Source organism: Salmo salar, chromosome 15, assembly GCF_965601325.2.
Source record: "Salmo salar chromosome 15, fSalSal1, whole genome shotgun sequence".
In the NCBI taxonomy this organism is placed as follows: Eukaryota; Metazoa; Chordata; class Actinopteri; order Salmoniformes; family Salmonidae; genus Salmo; species Salmo salar.
The window spans coordinates 18,053,928-18,078,640 of NC_138305.1; positions in this window are offsets into that span (position 1 = coordinate 18,053,928).

Below are 24,713 nucleotides of genomic sequence, written 5' to 3' on the forward strand. Positions count from 1 at the left end.
CACTAGAGAGACTTGCTTATAGAGACTTGCAGCTGTAATTGCTGCAAAAGGTGGCTCTACAAAGTATTAAAGTATTGACTTTGGAGGGGTGAATAGTTATGCATGCTCAAGTTTTCAGTTTTCTTTTCTTATTTCTTATTTGTTTCACAAGAAAAAATATTTTGCATCTTCAAAGTGTAGGCATGTTGTGTCAATCAAATGATACAACCCCCCCCAAAAAATCTATTTTAATTCCAGGTTGTAAGGCAACAAAATAGGAAAAATGCCAAGAGGAATGAATACTTCCGAAAGCCACTGTATTTCGCTCTCATATGTCTCCACGTTGCAGTGCAGTGCTCTACCAAGTGAGCCAGATGGGACTTTCTTAAACTTTCTCCATATTTCTCTCATCTATCTCTATTTTTCTCCAGTTCACTCCAGATGTCTCTCTTGTCTTTCTCCATATTTTTCTGTAATCTTTCTCCATATTTCTCAATCTCTCTCCATATTTCTCTCTCCATCTAGGGCGGCAGGTAGCCTAGTGGTTCGAGCATTGGACTAGTAACTGAAAGGTTGCAAGATCGAACTGACAAGGTGAAAATCTGTTGTTCTGAACAAGGCAGTTAACCCACTGTTCCTAGGCTGTCATTGAAAATAAGAATTTATTCTTAACTGACTTAGTTAAATAAAAGTAAAATAAAATAAAAAAATTAAATTCTCTATCGACTTTCTAAATCTTTCTCGATATTTCTAATCTTTCTCTATATTTATCTCGTCTTTCTCCACCTCTCTCTGTATTTCTCCCTCTTCCTTCACCACATTTCTCCATATTTCACAATATTTATCCAAATTTCTCTTTCATATTTCTCCATCTCCATCTTTAAAAAAAATATTTTTCCATCTTTCTCCATTTCTCTCTCATATTTCTCAATTTATCAAAAATGTTCTGTCTCATCTTTCTCAAGATTTCTCTCCCATCTGACTCTATACTTCTCTTATCTTTCTTCATCTTTCATCATCTCAAATCAATTCAAAATCAAATAAATGTTTATTTGTCACATGCGCAGAAAACAACAGGTAGACCTTACAGTGAAATGCTTACTTACAAGCCCTTAACCAACAATGCAGTTAAGAAAATACAAAAAAAATAAACTAAAATGTAACAGATAGGAATAACAAATAATGAAAGAGAAGCAGTAAATAACAACAGCTCTCTCTGTATTTCTCTCGTCTTTCTCCATATTTCTCTTTAATATTTCTCCATATTTCTCTCTAATCTTTCTTTATATTTCACCATCTTGCTCCATATTTCTCTGTCATCTTTCTCCATATTTCTCTGTCATCTTTCTCCATATTTCTCTCTCATCTCTCTCCATATATCTGTCATCTTTCGTAATATTTCTCTCATCGTTCTTGATATTTCTATCTAATCTTTCTCCATATTTCAAAACATTTCTCCATAATCACATTTTTTCTTTATATGTCTCATATTTCTCCATCTCTCTCCATATTTCTCTCTAATTTTCTCCATCTTTCTCCATATATTCTCTCTCAAATTTCTCCATGTCTCACGTCTCACCTTATTTATCTTTAACCTTTCTCCATATTGCTCAAAATTGTTCTCTATTTCACCATCTTTCTCAATATCTCTCCATATTTCTCTCATATTTATACACCTTTCTTCATATTTCTATCTTATATTTATCTCCATCTGTCTCCATATTTTTCTCTCATCTTTCCCCTTCATTTTTTTCAACATTTCTTTCTTTTTCTCTCTCATCTGTCTCTATCCTTCTCCAAATGTGTCTCGTATCTTCCTTAATCTCTCTCCATCTTTCTCCATATATCTGTCATCTTTCTTAATATTTCTCTCATCGTTCTTGATATTTCTCACTAATCTTTCTCCATATTTCAAAACATTTCTCCATAATCACATTTTTTCTTTATATGTCTCATATTTCTCCATCTCTCTCCATATTTCTCTCAAATTTTCTCCATCTTTCTCCATATATTCTCTCTCAAATTTCTCCATGTCTCACCTTATTTATCTTTAACCTTTCTCCATATTGCTCAAAATTGTTCTCTATTTCACCATCTTTCTCAATATCTCTCCATATTTCTCTCATATTTATACACCTTTCTTCATATTTCTATCTTATATTTATCTCCATCTGTCTCCATATTTTTCTCTCATCTTTCCCCTTCATTTTTTTCAACATTTCTTTCTTTTTCTCTCTCATCTGTCTCTATCCTTCTCCAAATGTGTCTCTTATCTTCCTTAATCTCTCTCCATCTTTCTCCATATTTCTTGTAAATCTTTCACCATTTCTCCAAATATTCTCTCGTCTTTCTCCATTTTAAAAAATTTCTAAGATTTCTTTCAGCTTTCACAATTTCTACATATTTTTCTCAAATATTTCTTTCTTTTTCTCTATATCTCTCCATATTTAAAATTGTTCTTTATATTTCTCTTTCATCTTTCTCCATCATTCTCCATGTTTCTCTGCATTACTCTCATCTTTTCCCATCTTTTCTTTTATCTTCTCCATCTTTCTCAAATGTTCTCTCATATTTCACCATTTCTCCATAGTTCATAGTTTCATTTAGCTCCATGTTTTTGAATATTTCTCTCTGTCTTGATTTTTTCCACTCATCTTTCTCCATTTTGCTCATATTTCTCTTTAATATTTCTCTCTCATCTGTCTCTGTCTTTCTCCAAATTTTTCTTTCACCTTATCTCAACATTTCTCTTTCATCTTTCACCATTTCACAATATTTCATCTTTCTCCATATTTATCTCTCATCTTTCTCCATTTTTATCTCTCATCTTTCTCGATCTTTTACCATAAATCTCCAACTTTCAATATTTTTCACACTCATCTTTCTCCATACATCTTTCTCAACTTTGTCCACCTTTCTAAATCTTTCTAAATTTGAATCCCTCATCTTTCTCTACATTTCTCTCTCTACCATACTGCTTCAAACTGTTCCAGAAAAACAAGTTAAAAACAGAGGATACACATTTTTGATCCATTCTGACAGTAGCTGGTGGAGAATTCAGAACTGAATTCCCTGTCAGAACTATTAAATTATCTGTAAGACGAGTATGTTCTATTGAATTCTCTGTCAGACCGAGTATGTTCTATTGAATTCTCTGTCAGACCGAGTACGTTCTATTGAATTCTCTGTAAGACCAAGTATGTTCTATTGAATTCTCTGTCAGACCGAGTATGTTCTATTGAATTCCCTGTCAGAAGGACGATGTTCTATTTAATTCCCTGTCAGAACGAGGAAGTTCTATTGAATTCCTGTCAGAAGGATGATGTTCTATTGAATTCCAGAAGAGGACGTTCTATCTAATTCCCTGACAGAACGAGGATGTTCTTTTGAATTCTCTGTCAGAATGAGGATGTTCTATTGAATTCCCTGTCAGAACGAGCCGCTGTTCTATTGAGTTCCAGAATGAGGATGGTCTATAGAATTCTATGTCAGAACGATGATGTGCTTTTGAATTCCCTGTCAGAATGAGGATGGTCTACTGAATTCTCTGTCAGAACAAGGATGTTCTATTTAATTCCAGAACGAATTCTCTGTCAGAATGAGGAAGTTCTATTGCATTCCAGAACGATGATTTCTTCACTACTATTCTACAATGTGGAGGGTAGTAAGAATGACGAAGGGCGCTTGAATGAATCTAACACTTTTGACGGGTAGTGTTCTAACATGTACAGTTGAAGTCAGAAGTTTACATACACCTTAGCCAAATACATTTAAACTCAGTTTTCACAATTCCTGACATTTAATCCTAGTAAAAATTCCCTGTCTTAGGTCAGTTAGGATCACCACTTTATTTTAAGAATTTGAAATGTCAGAATAATAGTGGAGAGAATTATTTATTTCAGCTTTTATTTCTTTGATCACATTCCCAGTGGGTCAGAAGTTTACATAAACTCAATTAGTATTTGGTAGCATTGCCTTAAAATTGTTTAGCTTGGGTCAAACGTTTTGGGTAGCCTTCCACAGGCTTCCCATAATAAGTTGGTGAATTTTGTCCCATTCTGTAACGCCCTGGCCATAGAGATTTTTTTTTTTGTTCTTTATTTTGGTTAGGCCAGGGTGTTACATTGGGTGGGTGTTCTATGTTTTTTCTAGGTTTTGTATTTCTTTGTTTTGGGCCGTGTGTGGCTCCCAATCAGGCACAGCTGAAGTTCGTTGTTGTTGATTGGGAGTCACACATAAGGAGCATGTGTTTTCTTTGGGTTTTGTGGGGGATTATTTCTGTTTAGTGTTTTGCACCTGACAGGACTGTTTGGCTGTCGGTTTTCTTGTTTGTTTTGTATAGTGTTCTTACGTAATTAAAAATACAAAGATGAACACTAACTCCACTGCGTTTTGGTCCACTCTCTCTCACGGCAGTCGTTACAGAATCCCCCACCAACAACGGACCAAGCAGCGGAGGAAGGAGCAGCGCCAGGAGGAGCAAGAATCCTGGACCAGGGAGAGAAAAGACTGGACATGGGAGGACATCCTGGAAGGCAAGGGATCCTACACTTGGGAGGAGATCCTGGTCGGAAGGGATCGCCTCACATGGGAACAGGTAGAGGCACTCAGAAGAGTGGAGGCAGCAGGAAAAAAGGACCAAATGTATGAGGGAACACGGCTGGGTAGGAAGCCCGAGAGGCACACGGGGAGTGTGGCAGAGTCAGGTTGGAGACCTGAGCCAGCTCCCCGTGCTTACAGGAGGCAGCGCAGTACTGGTCAGACACCGTGTTATGCGGTAAAGCGCACGGTGTCCCCAGTACGCGTGCAGAGCCCGGTGCGCTACATCCCAGCTCCTAACATCTGCCGGGGGAGGTTGGGCATCGAGCCAGGGCAGGTTGTGCAGGCCGTGCGCTCTAGACCTCCAGTGCGTCTTCTGGACCCGGTCCGTCCTGTGCCTCCTCCTAGGACTAGGCCTCCAGTGGGTCTCCCTATCCTGGTCTGTCCTGTGCCTGCTCCACGGACCAGGCCTCCAGTGGGTCTCCCCATCCTGGTTAAGCCTGTGCCTCCTCCTCGGACCAGGCCTCCAGTGGGTCTCCCCATCCTGGTCTGTCCTGTGCCTGCTCCACGGACCAAGCCTCCAGTGGGTCTCCCCATCCTGGTCCGTCCTGTGCCACCTCCCAGGACTAGGCCTCCAGTGGGTCTCGCCAGTCCGGAGCCGCCAGAGCCGCCCGCCAGTCAGGAGCCGCCAGAGCCGCCCGCCAGTCAGGAGCCGCCAGAGTCGCCCGCCAGTCAGGAGCCGCCAGAGTCGCCCGCCAGTCAGGAGCCGCCAGAGTCGCCCGCCAGTCAGGAGCCGCCAGAGCCGCCCGCCAGTCAGGAGCCGCCAGAGCCGCCCGCCAGTCAGGAGCCCCCAGAGCCGCCCGCCAGTCAGGAGCCGCCAGAGCCGCCCGCCAGTCAGGAGCCGCCAGAGCCGTCCGCCGGTCAGGAGCCGCCAGAGCCGCCCGCCGGTCCGGATCTGCCATCGCCGCCCGCCGGCCAGGCGCAGCCAGGGTCATCCGCCAGTCGGGCGCAGCAAGGGTCGTCTGCCAGTCGGGCGCAGCAAGGGTCGTCCGCCAGCCGGGCGCAGCAAGGGACACCCGCCAACCGGGCGCAGCCATCGTCACCCGCCAGCCGGGCGCAGCAAGGGACACCCGCCAGCCGGGCGCAACAAGGGTCGCCCTCCAGCCGGGCGAAGTGAGGGGCGCGGCCAGGTGCGCCACCTAAGAGGGCGACGCCAAGGGTGGGGAAGAGGCCACGTCCCGCACCTGAGCCGCCGCCGTAAGAAGGCCCACCCGGACCCTCCCCTTCAGTGTCAGGTTTTGCGGCCGGAGTCCGCACCTTGGGGGGGGGGGGGGGGGGGGGGGGGGGGTACTGTAACGCCCTGGCCATAGAGAGGGGTTTTTTTGTTCTTTATTTTGGTTAGGCCAGGGTGTTACATTGGGTGGGCATTCTATGTTTTTTCTAGGTTTTGTATTTCTTTGTTTTGGGTCGTGTGTGGATCCCAATCAGGCACAGCTGAAGTTCGTTGTTGTTGTTTGGGAGTCACACATAAGGAGCATGTGTTTTCTCAGACTATATACAGGGGGTACCGGTACCCCCTGTATATAGCCTCCACATTGACTCTGTACCGGTACCCCTTGTATATAGCCTCCACATTGACTCTGTACCGGTACCCACTGTATATAGCCTCCACATTGACTCTGTACCATAACACCCTGTATATAGCCACCACATTGACTCTGTACCAGTACCCCCTGTATATAGCCTCCACATTGACTCTGTACCGGTACCCCTGTTTGTAGCCTCCACATTGACTCTGTACTGGTACCCCCTGTATATAGCCTCCACATTGACTCTTTACTGGTACCCCCTGTATATAGCCTCCACATTGACTCTGTACCGTAACACCCTGTATATAGCCTACACTTTGACTCTGTACCGGTACCCCCTGTATATAGCCTCCACATTGACTCTGTACCGTAACACCTTGCATAAAGCCTTCACATTGACTCTGTACCGGTACCCCCCTGTATATAGTCTCCACATTGACTCTGTTCCGATACCTCCTGTATATAGCCTCCACATTGACTCTGTACCGGTACCCCCTGTATATAGTCTCCACATTGACTCTGTACCGGTACCCGCTGTATATATCCCTGCTATTGTTATTTACTGCTGCTCTTTAATTATTTGTTATTCTTATCTCGTACTTTTATCATGGTATTTTCTTAAAACTGCATTGTTGGTTAAGGGTTTGTAAGCAAGCATGTGACACATAAAATGTAATTTGGATTTGATTTCAGTAATTATATATATTGTTCAATATGTGGGATAGGTCTGGATAAATGTAACCACTCTCAAAGTACAAGTAAAATAAATATTTGGGTTCTGATAGGGGACGACAGTTGAACTTCTTCAACTTTTATATCATTACCTTCAAAACTCCAAAGATTACGTAATTATTCCAGACAACCCCCTTTGGTTGTTGTTGTAATATCTGAAAGGGATATGGCCGTTTTACCACTAAGGATTCCAGCTTTAACATTACATTAACAAACAAACAAACAGCCTCATATGTCCGGCAGACAGACATACTGGGGATAATGTTATGAGGCAGAGTCACTCTGATGCAGCTGCATCCTGGTACGAGGGGTGAGGAAGGGTGTGTGTGCGTGAGAGAGAGAGAGAGAGAGTGAGAGAGAGAGAGAGAGAGAGAGAGAGAACGATGAAAGCTTGGCCAGAGATGACACGTCCAGCCATTAATGACTATGGTAACATGACATAAAGCGAATTTCCCAGCCCTTTTGCCGAGATCATAATTCACGGTAAACACTGTATATGTCAGCTGTAGTAAATTACATTTTTTAAAAGGTGACTAGTATGCTGCTCTATAACCTGGTCTCTGTGTGAGATCCTATAGTGGCCACCCAATTTACAAATCCACTAAAATCCTCTATCAGCATTGACTGTATATTGTGAGCCAACTGTTTACATACAATATTTACACAGTTCTACATGAACACCTCACTGTGCTCCTCAATGAAAACGTGGCGTTCTAGCAATGATCCAACACTTTAGAGGGCTACACAGATGTCAGTACACACACACACACACACACACACACACACAACACACACACACACACACACACACACACACACACACACACACACACACACACACACACACACACACACACACACACACACACACACACACACACACACACACACACACACACACACACACACACACACGGCAGGGAAGAGAGAGCAGTGTGTTGCCAGGCAATGCCCGTTAAAGGTTCTAATGTGGCGGTGGTTTCATGGTGGTTGGCGCAGAGTGAGAAATGAGAGAGGAGAGAGAAAGAGAAAGAGAAAGGGAGGGGAGGAGAAAGAGAGAGAGAGGGAGGGAGGGGGGGGTGGGAGAGAAAGGGGAGGAAAGGGGGAAGGAAAGGGGAAAAGAGAGGGGGAAAAAAGAAATAGGGATACAGAGAGGGGGATAAAGAGTAGGGGAAAACGAGGGAGATTAAAGAAAAGTTACAGTTACATATGCTGACCAAAGGGATCAAACATTTAGAGAAACCAGAAATGTTTTCCTGTCCTCCATCTCCCTCCTCCATCTTCCTCCTCCATCTCTCTCCTCCATCTCCCTCCTCCATCTTTCTCCTCCCTCCTCTCTCCTCCAACTCCCTCCTCTCTCCTTTGTCATCTCCCTCCTCTCTCCTCCGTCTCCCTCCTCCATTTCCCTCCTCCATCTCTGTCCTCCATCTCCCTCCTCTCTACTCCATCACCCACCTCTCTCCATCTCCCTCCTCCATCTCCCTCCTCTCTCCTCCATCTCCCTCCTCCATCTCTCTCCTCCCTCCTCTCTCCTCCAACTCCCTCCTCGCTCCTCCATCTCTCTCCTCCCTCATCCATCTCTCTCTTCCCTCCTCCCTCCTCATCTCCCTCCTCCATCTCCCCCCACCATCTCCCTCCTTCCTCCTTTTCCCTCCTCTCTCCTCTCTCCTTCATCTGCTCCATCTCCCTCCTACCTCCTCCATCTCCCTCCTCCATCTCCCTCCTCCCTCCTCCTTCTCCCTCCCTCCTCTACTCCATCTCCCTCCACCATCTCTCTCCTCCATCTCCCTCACCTCTCTCCTCCCTCCTCCATCTCCCTCCGCTCTCCTCCCTCCTCCATCTCTCTCCTCCATCTGCTCGATCTCCCTCCTCCCTCCTCCATCTCCCTCCTCTCTCCTCCATCTGCTCCATCTCCCTCCTCTTTCCTCCATCTCCCTCCTCTATCTCCCTCCTCTCTCCTCCACCTCTCTCCCCATCTCCCTCATCTTTCTCCTCTCTCCTCCATCTCCCTCCTCCATCTCCCTCCATCTCCCTCCTCCGTCTCCCTCCTCTTTCCTCCCTCCTCCATCTTCCTCCTCCATCTCCCTCCTCTCTCCTCCCTCCTCCATCTCCCTCCTCTCTCCTCCCTCCTCCATTTCTCTCCTCCATCTCTCTCCTTTCTGCTCCATCTCCTTCCTCCAGCTCTCTCATTTCTCTCTTCCCTCCTCCATCTCCCTCCTCTATCCTCCATCTACCTTCTCCATCCTCTCTCCTCCCTCTCTCTCCATCTCCTCCATCTCTCTCGTTTTTCTCCATATCCCTCCACCATCTCTCTCCTCCCTCCTCCATCTCCCATCTTCCTTCTCCATTTCCCTCCTCCATTTTCCTCTTCCCTCCTCCATCTCCCTTTGCCCTCCTCCATCCTCTCTCCTCCCTATCTCCCTTCATCTCTCTTCTCCATTTCCCTCCTCCATTTCTCTCTGTCTCCCTCTTCTTCCTCTCTCCTTAATCTCTCTCCTCCATCTCCCTCCATCTCCCTCCTCTCAACTACCATCACCCTCCTCCATCTCCCTCCTCCATCTCTCTCCTCCACTTCCGTCTCTCTCCTCACTCTCCATCCATATCCCTCCTCTCTCCTCCATCTCCCTCCTCTCTCCTCCATCTCCCTCCTCCATCTCACTCCTCCATCTCTCTCCTCCATTTCCCTCCTCCCTCCCCCTTCTCCATCTCTCTCCACCATCTCCAACCTCTCTCTTCCATCTCTCTCATCTCCCTCCTCCATCTCTCCTCCATCTCCCTCCTCTCTCCTCCATCTCCCCCTCCATCTCTCTCCTTCATCTCCCTCCTCCATCTCCCTCCTCCCTCCATCTCTCCTCCTCCATCTCTCTCATTCATCTCCCTCCATCTCCTTAATCTCTATCCTCCCTCCTCCATCTCCTTCCTCTCTCCTCCATCTCCCTCCTCTCTCCTCCCTCCTCCATCTCTCTCCATCTGCTCCATCTCCCTTCTCCCTCCTCCATCTCCCTCCTCTCTCCTCCCTCCTCCATCTCCCTCCTCCATCGCCCTCCTTTCTCCTCCATGTCTCTCTCCCTCATCTCTCTCTTCCCTCCTCCATCTCCCTCCTCTCTCCTCCCTCCTCCATCTCCATTTCCTCCATCTCTCTCCTTTCTACTCCATATCCCTCCTCCATCTCTCCTCCCTCCTCCATCTCCCTCCTCTCTCCTCCATCTCCCTCCTCTCCCCTCATCTCTCTCCTCCATCTCTCGCATCTCCCTCCTCATCTCTCTCCTCCATCTCCCACCTCTCTCCTCCATCTCCCTCCTCTCCCCTCCATCTCTCTCCTCCATCTCTCACATCTCCCTCCTACATCTCTCTCCTCCATCTCTCGCATCTCCCTCCTCCATCTCTCTCCTCCATCTCTCCTCCATCTCTCATCTCCCTCCTCCATCTCTTTCCTCCATCTCCCTCCTCCATCTCTTTTCTCCCTCCTCCATATCCCTCCCACCTCTCCCTCCTCTCTCCATCTCCCTCGTCTCTCTCACCACCCCCCTTCGCTCTCTCTCTCTCTCTCAGGGTGAATGGCCCATTCAGCTCCAGCCCTGTGGTGAGCGGTATGGACCCTGCCCTCTCTCTCTCTCTCTCTCTCTCTTCTCAATCTTTCATTCACTTTCATCCTCTCTTTTCTTTTCTGTCCTCTGCGGAGAGGGGGAATAAAAACACTTTCGCTTCCTCTCCACTCATCTTTTATTAATCAGACCACAGCAGTGTCACTGAGACTAACGCACAGATGACTGCTGTGTGTGTGTGGTGTGTGTGTGTGTGTGTGTGTGTGTGTGTGTGTGTGTGTGTGTGTGTGTGTGTGTGTGTGTGTGTGTGTGTGTGTGTGTGTGTGTGTGTGTGTGTGTGTGTGTCTGCGAGGTGTGTGTGTGTGTGTGTCTGCGAGGTGTGTGTGTGTGCGTGGACAAACTGGAACATTTCTGTACTATATGACCTGCTTTTTTCCTCCATTCATAAAGCGGTCCCCCCCCCCCCCCCCCCCCCCCCCCCCCGGTCGGCCCTGAGTGTGTTATTCCAGGTGTGAGTCTGTTATGAGGAGAAGAGGAAGACACACATGATCAGAAACACATTTACCCTGGGGTGGTGTCACACACACACACACACACACACACACACACACACACACACACACACACACACACACACACACCTCACACACTCGCACAAACACACACACACACACACACACACACACACACACACACACACACACACACACACACACACACACACACACACACACACACACACACACAAACACACACTATTTACCCATCTATTGGTATGTGCATGTTAAAGCCTCTGTGTGGGACAAGGCCCCCTGTGTGGGATAAGGCCCCTGTGTGGGACAAGGCCCCTGTGTGCGACAAGGCCCCTGTGTGGGATAAGGGCCCAAACGTTTTGAAATGTTGGATTTCAGGTAAACTTCCCTTTTAACTCTAACCACTCTGAATGAATGCCTAAACTTAACCATCAAAAACCAAAGTTTACTTCACTTCATGCACATTTATCCCTTCGTCTGAAACATCTGAAGTGAGACCGTGATACCTTGGAGAGAGTATGTATGAGACCGTGATACCTTGGAGAGAGTATGTACGAGACTGTGATACCTTGGAGAGAGTATGTATGAGACCGTGATACCTTGGAGAGAGTATGTATGAGACCGTGATACCTTGGAGAGAGTATGTATGAGACCGTGATACCTTGGAGAGAGTATGTATGAGGCCGTGATACCTTGGAGAGAGTATGTATTATACCGTGATACCTTGGAAAGAGTATGTATTATACCGTGATACCTTGGAGAGAGTATGTATGAGACCGTGATACCTTGGAGAGAGTATGTATGAGACCGTGATACCTTGGAGAGAGTATGTACGAGACCGTGATACCTTGGAGAGAGTATGTATTATACCGTGATACCTTGGAAAGAGTATGTATTATACCGTGATACCTTGGAGAGAGTATGTATGAGACCGTGATACCTTGGAGAGAGTATGTACGAGACCGTGATACCTTGGAGAGAGTATGTACGAGACCGTGATACCTTGGAGTGAGTATGTAAGAGACCGTGATACCTTGGAGAGAGTATGTACGAGACCGTGATACCTTGGAGAGAGTATGTACGAGACCGTGATATCTTGGAGAGAGGATGTACGAGACCGTGATACCTTGGAGAGAGTATGTAGGAGACCGTGATACCTTGGAGAGAGTATGTAGGAGACCGTGATACCTTGGAGAGAGTATGTACGAGACCGTGATACCTTGGAGAGAGTATGTATGAGACCGTGATACCTTGGAGAGAGTATGTATGAGACCGTGATACCTTGGAGAGAGTATGTACGAGCCCGTGATACCTTGGAGAGAGTATGTATGAGACCGTGATACCTTGGAGAGAGTATGTATGAGACCGTGATACCTTGGAGAGAGTATGTATTAGACCGTGATACCTTGGAGAGCGTATGTACGAGACCGTGATACCCTGGAGATGGTATGTACGAGACCGAGATACCTTGGAGAGAGTATGTACGAGACCGTGATACCTTGGAGAGAGTATGTAGGAGACCGTGATACCTTGGAGAGAGTATGTAGGAGACCGTGATACCTTGGAGAGAGTATGTAGGAGACCGTGATACCTTGGAGAGAGTATGTACGAGACTGTGATACCTTGGAGAGAGTATGTACGAGACCGTGATACTTTGGAGAGAGTATGTATGGGACCGTGATACCTTGGAGAGAGTGTGTATTAGACCGTGGGCCAGTTGGTGGAGCATGGCACTTGCAACACCAGGGTTGTGGTTTCGATTTCCACGGAGGGTCTAGTACGAACAAGGAAAAAGTTTACACTGAGTTTATTCTTTAATATTTCACTCTGTAAGTTGATCTGGTGAAGAGTGTCTGTTAAATTACTAAAATATAAAATTCTTGTTAGGGAGAGATTTCTGTGAAACATGAGCCCGTGATACGTTGTCAGAGAGAGAGAACATCTGATTGGACAGTGCTCGGTGTCGTAGTGCACGTGATGTATCCAGCCACAGACCCAGATATACCAGATATAGAAGATCATTGTAATGTATCATTTTTTTGAGCTCCGACCTGTTTAATGTTTAAAATAGTTTAATTGGCGATAAAACACACATTCTCTAACGACGGTAATAAAACAGCATTCCTTCAATCCATGCTAAACAGCATGGGGGGGGGGAGCGACCAGACGCTCTCACAGCCATCACTTCGTTTTAACCATCACCGCCTCTTTCATTAACTAAACAGTTCCAGTCCCAAAACAGAGAAAATAAATAAAAGTCCACATCTGAGAGATTTAAATAACCTGTTGTTGTGTGTTTTAAGAGGCACGTGGCCCAGGGTTAGGGCCTGGACTGGGCCCAGGGTTAGGGCCTGGACTGGGCCCAGGGTTAGGGCCTGGACTGGGCCCAGGGCTAGGGCCTGGACTGGGCCCAGGGTTAGGGCCTGGACTGGGCCCAAGGTTAGGGCCTGGACTGGGCCCAGGGTTAGGGTCTGGACTGGGCCCAGGGTTAGGGCCTGGACTGGGCCCAGTGTTAGGGCCTGGACTGGGCCCATGGTTAGGGTGTGGACTGGGCCCAGGGTTAGTGTGTGTCTGGACTGGGCCCAGGGTTAGTGTGTGTCTGGACTGGGCCCAGGGTTAGGGTGTGTCTGGACTGGGCCCAGGGTTAGTGTGTGTCTGGGCCCAGGGTTAGGGTGTGCCTGGACTGGGCCCAGGGTTAGGGTGTGTCTGGACTGGGCCCAGGGTTAGTGTGTTTCTGGGCCCAGGGTTAGGGCCTGGACTGGGCCCAGGGTTAGGGTGTGTCTGGACTGGGCCCAGGGTTAGTGTGTGTCTGGGCCCAGGGTTAGGGCCTGGACTGGGCTCAGGGTTAGTGTGTATCTGGGCCCAGGGTTAGTGTGTATCTGGGCCCAGGCTTAGGGTGTATCTGGGCCCAGGGTTAGGGTGGGTCTGGACTGGGCCTAGGGTTAGTGTGTATCTGGGCCAGTGTTAGGGTCTGGACTGGGCCCAGGGTTAGGGCCTGGACTGGGCCCAGGGTTAGGGCCTGGACTGGGCCCAGGGTTAGTGTGTATCTGGGCCCAGTGTTAGGGTCTGGACTGGGCCCAGGGTTAGGGCCTGGACTGGGCCCAGGGTTAGGGCCTGGACTGGGCCCAGGGTTAGGGTGTGTCTGGACTGGGCCCAGAAGTGTGTTACCAGCTACAGCTGTTTAGCAGCTTTTAGGATTGTTGTTATTTTCACATAGACGTGCGCCTTCCCTGCGCTCGTTAGGCTGTGTGTGTGTGTGTGTGAGTGTGTGTGTGTGTGATGCGGGAACACTTTGTAATCCATGGGCCTTTTAGCAGCTCATTACACCACTAATCACAGGAAACTACGGAACACACACTGTTACACACACACACACTGTTACACACACACACACACACACACACACACACACACACACACACACACACACACACACACACACACACACACACACACACACACACACACACACACACACAGGTACACACACACACAGGTACACACACACACACACACACACACACACACACACACACACACACACACACACACACTGGTACACACACACACACACACACACACACACACTGGTACACACACACACACTGGTACACACACACACACACACACACACACACACACACACACACTGGTACACACACACACTGGTACACACACACACACACACACACACACACACACACACACACACACACACTGGTACAGACACACACACACACACACACACACACACACACACACACACACACACACACACACACACACACACACACTGGTACACACACACACACACACACACACACTGGTACAGACACACACACACACACACACAGACACACACTGGCACACACACACACTGGTACACACACACACTTGTACACACTGGTACACACACACACACACACACACACACACACACACACACACACACACACACACACACTGGTACACACACTGGTACACACACACACTGGTACACACACACACACTGGTACACACACAAACTGGTAGACATACACACACACACACTGTCACACTGTCACACACACACTGGTACCCACACACACACACTGGTACACACACACTGGAACACACACACACACACACTGGTACACACACACACACACTGGTACACACACACAATAGCACACACACACACTGGTACACATACACACACACTGGTACACACACACACACATACTGGTACACACACACACTGGCACACACACACACCTAAGGCTGACCTGTTTAAGACTTCCCACCCAGTCACCAGCAAGGGGCAGTCAGTACCTCAACTCCCTCTCTCTCCCTCTCTCCTTATCCCCCTCTCTCTCTCCCCCTCTCTCCCCCTCTCCCTCTCTCCCTCTCTCTCTCTCCCCCTCTCCCCCTCTGCCTCTCCCCCTCTCTCCCTCTCTCTCCCCTTCTCCCCCTCTCTCCCTCTCTCCCCCTCTCTCCCTCTCTCCCTCTCTCCCTCTCTCCCCCTCTCCCCCTCTCTCACTCTCCCCCCTCTCTCCCCCTCTCTCCCCCTCTCCCTCTCTCCCTCTCTGCAGGATAGGATCTCTGCTTTCCTCCATCTCTCCCTCCATCCTGCCCATCTGCCCATCTCCATCCTGCCCATCTGGAGGGTGAGTCTAGTTTTTGGTTAAACACCACCACTATTTTTAGAGGTCTATAGTGGTGGGATGTAACCCATAGAATCTATACTATATAGAGGTCTATAGTGGTCTATAACCCATAGAATCTATACTATATAGAGGTCTATAGTGGTGGGATGTAACCCATAGAATCTATACTATATAGAGGTCTATAGTGGTGGGATATAACCCATAGAATCTATACTATATAGAGGTCTATAGTGGTGGGGTATAACCCATAGAATCTCTCTCTCTCTCTCTCTATATATATATATATATATATATATATATATATATATATATATATATAGAGGAACGTGAACTGAAAAACTTGGAATGTGCAGCTGTTGTTGGTAAGTAACTAATCTGCTATCTTCTGACATGACTTACTGCATCTAGTAAGAGATCCGTTGATGGGTTACTATAACAGCTCTATCTATTGATTGGTAGAAGCTATTCCTAATTCGTTCTCAGATGTGTGGTTGTGATCAGTAGTTGTGGTCAGTAGTAGTGGTCAGTAGTTGTGGTCAGTAGTTGTGGTCAGTAGTGGTCAGTAGTTGTGGTTCAGTAGTAGTGGTCAGTAGTAGTGGTCAGTAGTTGTGGTCAGTAGTAGTGGTCAGTAGTTGTGGTCAGTAGTTGTGTATTTGTGGTCAGTAGTAGTGGTCAGTAGTACTGGTCAGTAGTTGTGTGGTTGTGGTCAGTAGTTGTGGTCAGTAGTTTTGTGGTTGTGGTCAGTCGTTGTGGTCAGTAGCAGTGGTCAGTAGTAGTGGTCAGTAGTTGTGTATTTGTGGTCAGTGGTAGTGGTCAGTAGTTGTGTTCAGTAGTAGTGGTCAGTAGTTGTGGTCAGTAGTTGTGTGGTCAGTAGTTGTGGTCAGTAGTTGTGGTTAGTAGTGGTCAGTAGCAGTGGTCAGTAGTTTTGTGGTTGTGGTCAGTAGTTGTGATCAATAGTTGTGGTTAGTAGTGGTCAGTAGTTGTGGTTAGTAGTTGTGGTCAGTAGTTGTGGTTAGTAGTTGTGGTCAGTAGTTGTGGTTAGTAGTTGTGTGGTCAGTAGTTGTGGTTAGTAGTTGTGTGGTCAGTAGTTGTGGTTAGTAGTTGTGGTCAGTAGTGGTCAGTAGGTGTGGTCAGTAGTAGTGGTCAGTAGTTGTGGTTCAGTAGTAGTGGTTCAGTAGTAGTGGTCAGTAGTTGTGGTCAGTAGTTGTGGTCAGTAGTTGTGGTCAGTAGTTGTGTATTTGTGGTCAGTAGTAGTGGTCAGTAGTAGTGGTCAGTAGTTGTGTGGTTGTGGTCAGTAGTTGTGGTCAGTAGTTTTGTGGTTGTGGTCAGTAGTAGTGGTCAGTAGTAGTGGTCAGTAGTTTTGTGGTTGTGGTCAGTAGTTGTGGTCAGTCGTTGTGGTCAGTAGCAGTGGTCAGTAGTAGTGGTCAGTAGTTGTGTATTTGTGGTCAGTGGTAGTGGTCAGTAGTTGTGTTCAGTAGTAGTGGTCAGTAGTTGTGGTCAGTAGTTGTGTGGTCAGTAGTTGTGGTCAGTAGTTGTGGTTAGTAGTGGTCAGTAGCAGTGGTCAGTAGTTTTGTGGTTGTGGTCAGTAGTTGTGATCAATAGTTGTGGTTAGTAGTGGTCAGTAGTTGTGGTCAGTAGTTGTGGTCAGTAGTTGTGGTCAGTAGTTGTGGTTAGTAGTTGTGTGGTCAGTAGTTGTGGTATGTAGTTGTGTGGTCAGTAGTTGTGGTTAGTAGTTGTGGTCAGTAGTGGTCAGTAGTAGTGGTCAGTAGTTGTGGTCAGTAGTTGTGGTCAGTAGTTGTGGTTAGTAGTTGTGTGGTCAGTAGTTGTGGTTAGTAGTTGTGGTCAGTAGTTGTGGTTAGTAGTTGTGTGGTCAGTAGTTGTGGTTAGTAGTTGTGGTCAGTAGTTGTGGTCAGTAGTTGTGTGGTCAGTAGTTGTGTGGTTCAGTAGTTGTGTGGTCAGTAGTTGTGTGGTTCAGTAGTTGTGTGGTCAGTAGTTGTGGTCAGTAGTGGTCAGTAGTTGTGGTCAGTAGTTGTGGTCAGTAGTTGTGTGGTCAGTAGTTGTGGTCAGTAGTTGTGGTCAGTAGTTGTGGGCAGTAGTTGTGTGGTCAGTAGTTGTGGTCAGTATTTGTGGTCAGTAGTTGTGTGGTCAGTAGTTGTGGTCAGTAGTTGTGTGGTCAGTAGTTGTGGTCAGTAGTTGTGGTCAGTAGTTGTGGTTAGTTGTGGTCAGTAGTTGTGGTTAGTAGTGGTCAGTAGCTGTGGTCAGTAGCTGTGGTTAGTTGTGGTCAGTAGTTGTGGTCAGTAGTTGTGGTCAGTGGTGGTCAGTAGTGGTCAGTAGCTGTGGTTAGTAGTGGTAAGTAGCTGTGGTTAGTTGTGGTCAGTAGTTGTGGTCAGTAGTTGTGTGGTTGTGGTCAGTATTTGCCTTGGCTGCATCCCTATCTTCACCCTCGTCATCATTTTTGCAAACCTGAACCTATAGGGGAGGGTCTGGGTGGGCATCTACTCACGGTGGCGGCTCCGGTTCGGGGCGTAGCCCCCACTCCGCCCGCTGATCCCTCCGCTTTTGTGTCGCTGAAAGAACCAGACCGTGGATCATCGCCGGAAGCTCTGAACCGTGGATCGTCGCCGGATGAACCGGACTGTAGATCATCGCCGGAGGTTCTGGACTGCAGACCCACGCTGAAGACTCTGGACTGCGGGCCGTCTCAGGAGGCTCCGGACTGCAGGCCGTCTCAGGAGGCTCCGGACTGCAGGCCGTCTCAGGAGGCTCCGGACTGAAGGCCGTCTCAGGAGGCTCCGGACTGAAGGCCGTCTCAGGAGGCTCCGGACTGAAGGCCGTCTCAGGAGGCTCACTGGAGGCTTCGTGCCATGGATTATCACTGGAGGCTTCGTGCCATGGATCATCACTGGAGGCTTCTTACGTGGAGCCGGAACAGGTCTCACCGGACTAGGGAACGTCACCAGAGGTTACGGACTTGGGAACGTCGCTGGAGGCCAGGTGCGCAGAGCAGGCACAGGGTATACTGGGCCGTGGAGGCACACTGGAGGTCTGGAGCTTATGGCTGGCACAACCTGTCCTGGCTGGATGCTTACATTAGTCCGGCAAGGGCGGGTCGCTGGCATAGGACGAACTGGGCTGTGCAGGCGCACTGGTGACACAGTGCGTAGAACTTGCGCAGGGTATACTGGGCCTTGGAGGCGCACTGGATGTCTGGAGCTTATGACTGGCACAACCCTTCCTGGCTGGATACCCCCCGTAAAGCAATAAACATCAATAGTGTTGAAAACCTTGTTTAAATTCATATTTGTTCAAGACAAACATGATTTATTCCACCCATGTCTTGATTATAATTGATTTTTATTTACAAAAATCTTTTTATTTTTTATTTTATGAATAGCACTTCTATTGATAAATGTGATCTAGCAGAGGTAAATGGCAAATATTATCCATGTATGCTGTCTATATTGCTTCTAATTGAAATACAGTTGAAGTCGAAGGTTAACATACACTTATGTTGGAGTCATTGAAACTCGTTTTTCAACCACTCCACAAATTCCTTGTTAACAAACTATAGTTTTGGCAAGTCGGTTAGGACATCTACTTTGTGCATGACACAAGTAATTTTTCCAACAATTGTTTACAGACAGATCATTTCACTTATAATTCACTGTATCACAATTCCAGTGGGTCAGAAGTTTACATACACTAAGTTGACTGCAGCTTTAAACAGATTGGAAAATTCCAGAAAATTATGACATGGCTTTAGAAGCTTCTGATAGGCTAATTGACATAATTTGAGTCAATTGGAGGTTTACCTGTGGATGTATTTCACAAGGCCTACCTTCAAACTCAGTGCTTCTTTGCTTGACATAATGGGAAAATCAGCCAAGACCTCAGAAAAAAAAATTGTAGACCTCCACAAATCTGGTTCATCCTTGGGAGCAATTTCCAAATGCCTGAAGGTACCACGTTCATCTGTACAAACAATAGTACGCAAGTATAAACACCATGGGACCACGCAGCTGTCATACCGCTCAGGAAGGAGACGTGCTCTGTCTCCTAGAGAAGAATGTACTTTGGTGCGAAAAGTGCAAATCAATCCCAGAACAACAACAAAGGACCTTGTGAAGATGCTGAAGGAAACAGGTACAAAAGTATCTATATCCACAGTAAAACGAGTCTTATATTGACATAACCTGAAAGGCCGCTCAACAAGGAAGAAGCCACTGCTCCAACACTGCCATTAAAAAGCCAGACTATGGTTTGCAACTGCACATGGGAACAAAGATTGTTATTTCTGGAGAAATATCCTCTGGTCTGATGAAACAAAAATAGAACTGTTTGGCCATAATTACCATTGTTATGTTTGGAGGAAAAAGGGGGAGGCTTGCAAGCCGAAGAACACCATCCCAACCGTGAAGCACGAGGGTGGCAGCATCATGTTGTGGGGGTGCTTTGCTACAGGAGGGACTGGTGCACTTCACAAAATAGATGGCATCATGAGGTAGGAAACTTATGTGGATATATTGAAGCAACATCTCAAGACATGAGTCAGGAAGTTAAAGCTTGGTCACAGTTGGGTCTTCCAAATGGACAATGACCCCAAGCATACTTCCAAAGTTGTGGCAAAATGGCTTAAGGACAACAAAGTCAAGGTATTGGAGTGGCCATCACAAAGCCCTGACCTCAATCGCATAGAACATTTGTGGACAGAACTGAAAAAGCAAGTGCGAGCAAGGAGGCCTACAAACCTGACTCAGTTACACCAGCTCTGTCAGGAGGAAATGACCAAAATTCACCCAACTTATTGTGGGAAGCTTGTGGAAGGCTACCCAAAACATTTGACCCAAGTTAAACAATTTAAAGGCAATGCTATCAAATACTAATTGAGTGTATGTAAACTTCTGACCCACTGGGAATGTGATGAAAGACATTTAAGCTGAAATAAATCATTCTCTCTACTATTATTCTGACATTTCACATTGTAAAATAAAGTGGTGATCCTAACTGACCTGAGACAGGGAAGTTTTACTAGGATTAAATGTCAAGAATTGTGAAAAACTGAGTTTAAATGTATTTGGCTAAGGTGTATGTAAACTTCCGACTTCAACTGTAAGTCAACATCTAAGTATTAAGTATTAATTGTGTATGTAAATTCTTATATCTGCATTGCTTTAAAAAACCAATAATGCTATGGGGCCATCAGACCCGTGAACATTGGGTGAATAACAAAAACATAAATACCACACAAGTGTTAAGTAGTTACAATGTATAGCACAGGCCAGCGCTAGACCAGAGCTAGTGTGAGGCAGAGCTAGCTAGCTACGCCCAAGACCAAAGCTGGACCAGAGCTAGTGTGAGGCAGAGCTAGCTAGCTACGCCCAAGACCAAAGCTGGACCAGAGCTAGTGCAGACCATAGCAGTAGTTGTTTTCACAGCACTGATCAGCAGTTTTGTGGTCAGTAGTTGTGGTTAAATAGTTATGGTGATTTAGATGTGTGGTCAGTAGTTGTATGGGCAGAAGTTGTGTGGTTGTGTTCAGTAGTTCTGTTGTTGTGGTCATTAGATGTTGTGTGGTTGTTGTAAGAAGTTGTGTTGCTGTGGTAACTAGATGTGGTCAGTAGTTGAGTCATATGTTTTGCCTTTTGTGTCTGTGAGTATCCATAGCAACGGCTCCATTTTGGGCTGCTCATAGATGACACAGAGAGCTGTTAGTAGTCAGGTAGACACTGTGACTCTAAACTTCAACAAACAGCTGTAACTTTATTGGTAGAAGCTGTTCCTATTCCGCTCTATCCAATCAGAGGGGTACGGCCTGTCCTCTTTTTAGAGACAGGCAAACTCATCAGTTTAGTTATTTAGAGTGCTGAGCATCATCCTGAAAAGGGGGACGAAGCTGGTAAACATGAAAAATCTTCTCTTTATGATTCTAGGTCGTCCAGACCGAGAAAGCGTTCAAAATCTTATCGCTAGCAGTTCGGTCTGAAACACACTGACATAACATGGGAACTTGAAGAGCTATGAAGAGATTCTCTCTTGCAAGTCAAGCGTTGCTAGGCAACCGTAGCCTTGGCAACACTACAAGTTTGAGAATCATGTACACTATATTTGTGCTTTAAAACTAACTAAATACTGCACTCTGACCCACAAAACTCTTTTGCTTGATTCACGATAGTGTTGTTTGACAAAGCCAGGAAAGTGAACTTCAAAATGTGATGTGGTTTTATTGGAATTTGAAGCTGTTGTTGGCTTAATGTGCTTCTGACATGATGTACTGCAGCTATAAAGAGAGCAGTGGATGGGTTACTACAATGAGGGAAAAAAGTATTTGATCCCAGGCTGATTTTGTACGTTTGCCCACTGACAAAGAAATGATCAATCTATAATTTTAATGGTAGGTTTATTTGAACAGTGAGAGACAGAATAACAACAACAAAAAAATCCAGAAAAACGCATGTCAAAAATGTTATAAAATGATTTGCATTTTAATGAGGGAAATAAGTATTTGACCCCTCTGCAAAACATGACTTAGTACTTGGTGGCAAAACCCTTGTTGGCAATCACAGAGGTCAGACGTTTCTTGTAGTTGGCCACCAGGTTTGCACACATCTCAGGAGGGATTTTGTCCCACTCCTCTTTGCAGATCTTTTCCAAGTCATTAAGGTTTCGAGGCTGATGTTTGGCAACTCGAACCTTCAGCTCCCTCCACAGATTTTCTATGGGATTAAGGTCTGGAGACTAGCTAGGCCACTCCAGGACCTTAATGTGCTTCTTCTTGAGCCACTCCTTTGTTGCCTTGGCCGTGTGTTTTGGATCATTGTCATGCTGGAATACCCATCCACGACCCATTTTCAATGCCCTGGCTGAGGGAAGGAGGTTCTCACCCAGGATTTGACGGTACATGGCCCCGTCCATCGTCCCTTTGATGCGGTGAAGTTGTCCTGTCCCCTTAGCAGAAAAAAACACCCCCAAAGCATAATGTTTCCACCTCCATGTTTGACGGTGGGGATGGTGTTCTTGGGGTCATAGGCAGCATTCCTCCTCCTCCAAACACGGCAAGTTGAGTTGATGCCAAAGAGCTCCATTTTGGTCTCATCTGACCACAACACTTTCACCCAGTTGTCCTCTGAATCATTCAGATGTTCATTGGCAAACTTCAGACGGGCATGTATATATGCTTTGTTGAGCAGGGGGACCTTGCGGGCGCTGCAGAATTTCAAACCTTCACGGCGTAGTGTGTTACCAATTGTTTTCTTGGTGACTATGGTCCCAGCTGCCTTGAGATCATTGACAAGATCCTCCCGTGTAGTTCTGGGCTGATTCCTCACCATTCTCATGATCATTGCAACTCCACGAGGTCAGATCTTGCATGGAGCTCCAGGCCGAGCGAGATTGACAGTTCTTTTGTGTTTCTTCCATTTGCGAATAATCGCACCAACTGTTGTCACCTTCTCACCAAGCTGCTTGGCGATGGTCTTGTAGCCCATTACAGCTTTGTGTTGGTCTACAATCTTGTCCCTGACATCCTTGGAACGCTCTTTGGTTTTGGCCATGATGGAGAGTTTGGAATCTGATTGATTGATTGCTTCTGTGGACAGGTGTCTTTTATACAGGTAACAAGCTGAGATTAGGGCACCCCTTAAAGGGAGTGCTCCTAATCTCAGCTTGTTACCTGTATAAAAGACACCTGCGAGCCAGAAATCTTTCTGATTGAGAGGGGGTAAAATACTTATTTCACTCAATGCAAATCAATTTATAACATTTTTGACATGCGTTTTTCTGGATTTTTTTGTTGTTATTCTGTCTCTCACTGTTCAAATAAACCTACCATTAAAATTATAGACCGATCATTTCTTTGTCAGTGGGCAAATGTACAAAATCAGCAGGGGATCATATACTTTTTTCCCCTCACTGTAAAACAGCTCTGTCTACAGATTGGTAGACGCTAATCTGTTTTTTTCGGATTTTAATGTCAGAGAAGTAAGGGAAGATTTAATACCATCTATGTTTTTGTCTAACTTGATGGAGTGATGGTCACAACGGCAGTTGTTTGTAAAAAAGTTAAATAATATTTTCTTGATGTGGTGACTAAAACAGAATACGATATTTTGTTCAAACACCTTGATGAGCAGAGAAGTAGGTGAATACGTAAACACTCAAACGTTTTGTCTAAGTAGTTGAAAAGTGGAATAAATATCTGATTTGTGTCAAAAGTTGCATTACTGTATTTACTCTGTCTATTTACAGTGAATGGAAGTTGGAAGTGATGATGTCACAATGGGGCCTTTTGGAATCTTGAGGAAATCCCTTGTAAGAGGATGGAGGACAAATAAATAATAACTTCAAAAATATAAAAGATAGGAAAAAGTTGTATACAAGCACACTATTCCGGACCGATCTGCACTTTTTAAAGTTTAAACGGCTTTTCTAGCTTAAACGGTGAAGGAGGAGTAGCATTCCAAATAATAATAATAATAAGTAGACTGTAACTTTACAAGTAAAGTTGTGGGGCTTGCTAAAGCTCTTTAAAAGCATTTTTGTGGTAGTGGTAGATATTTAAAAATGTGTACTTTACTATTTAAAGCAACACTGTTTTAAAGTATTTATGGTTTTGAAAAACTTTAAAGTAGTGCTAGTTTCTGCATTAGTAATGGTGGTGACTGGTTATAGTTGAAAAAGTAGTCAGAAGAAAGTTAGAATAGCCTGAACATATAAAAGTTGGTTTGGTTTCTCTAGCTTGAACGGTTTAATGATTACTGTTGCTGGGCTTTATTATGCAAATTTTTATAGTTATTAGTTCATACAACTTTAATACAATTTGAAGTTAGGATACCCTGAAAATGGACCACCCGAGCGCCGCAGTGCTAGCTCTGCCACTAGAGATCCTGGTTCAAGTCCAGGCTCTGTCACAGCTGTCACGCTGTCACGTCCTGACCATAGATAGCTTGTATTTTCTATAGTAGAGTAGGTCAGGGTGTGACTGTTTTTAAAAAAAAATCTAGTTTAATTTTTCTATGTTTGGTTCTAGTTTCTGTTTTCTATGTTGGGGTTTTGTATGATCCCCAATTAGAGGCAGCTGGTCATCGTTGTCTCTAATTGGGGATCATATTTAAGTACTTGTTTTTCCCACCTGGGTTTGTGGGAGATTATTTT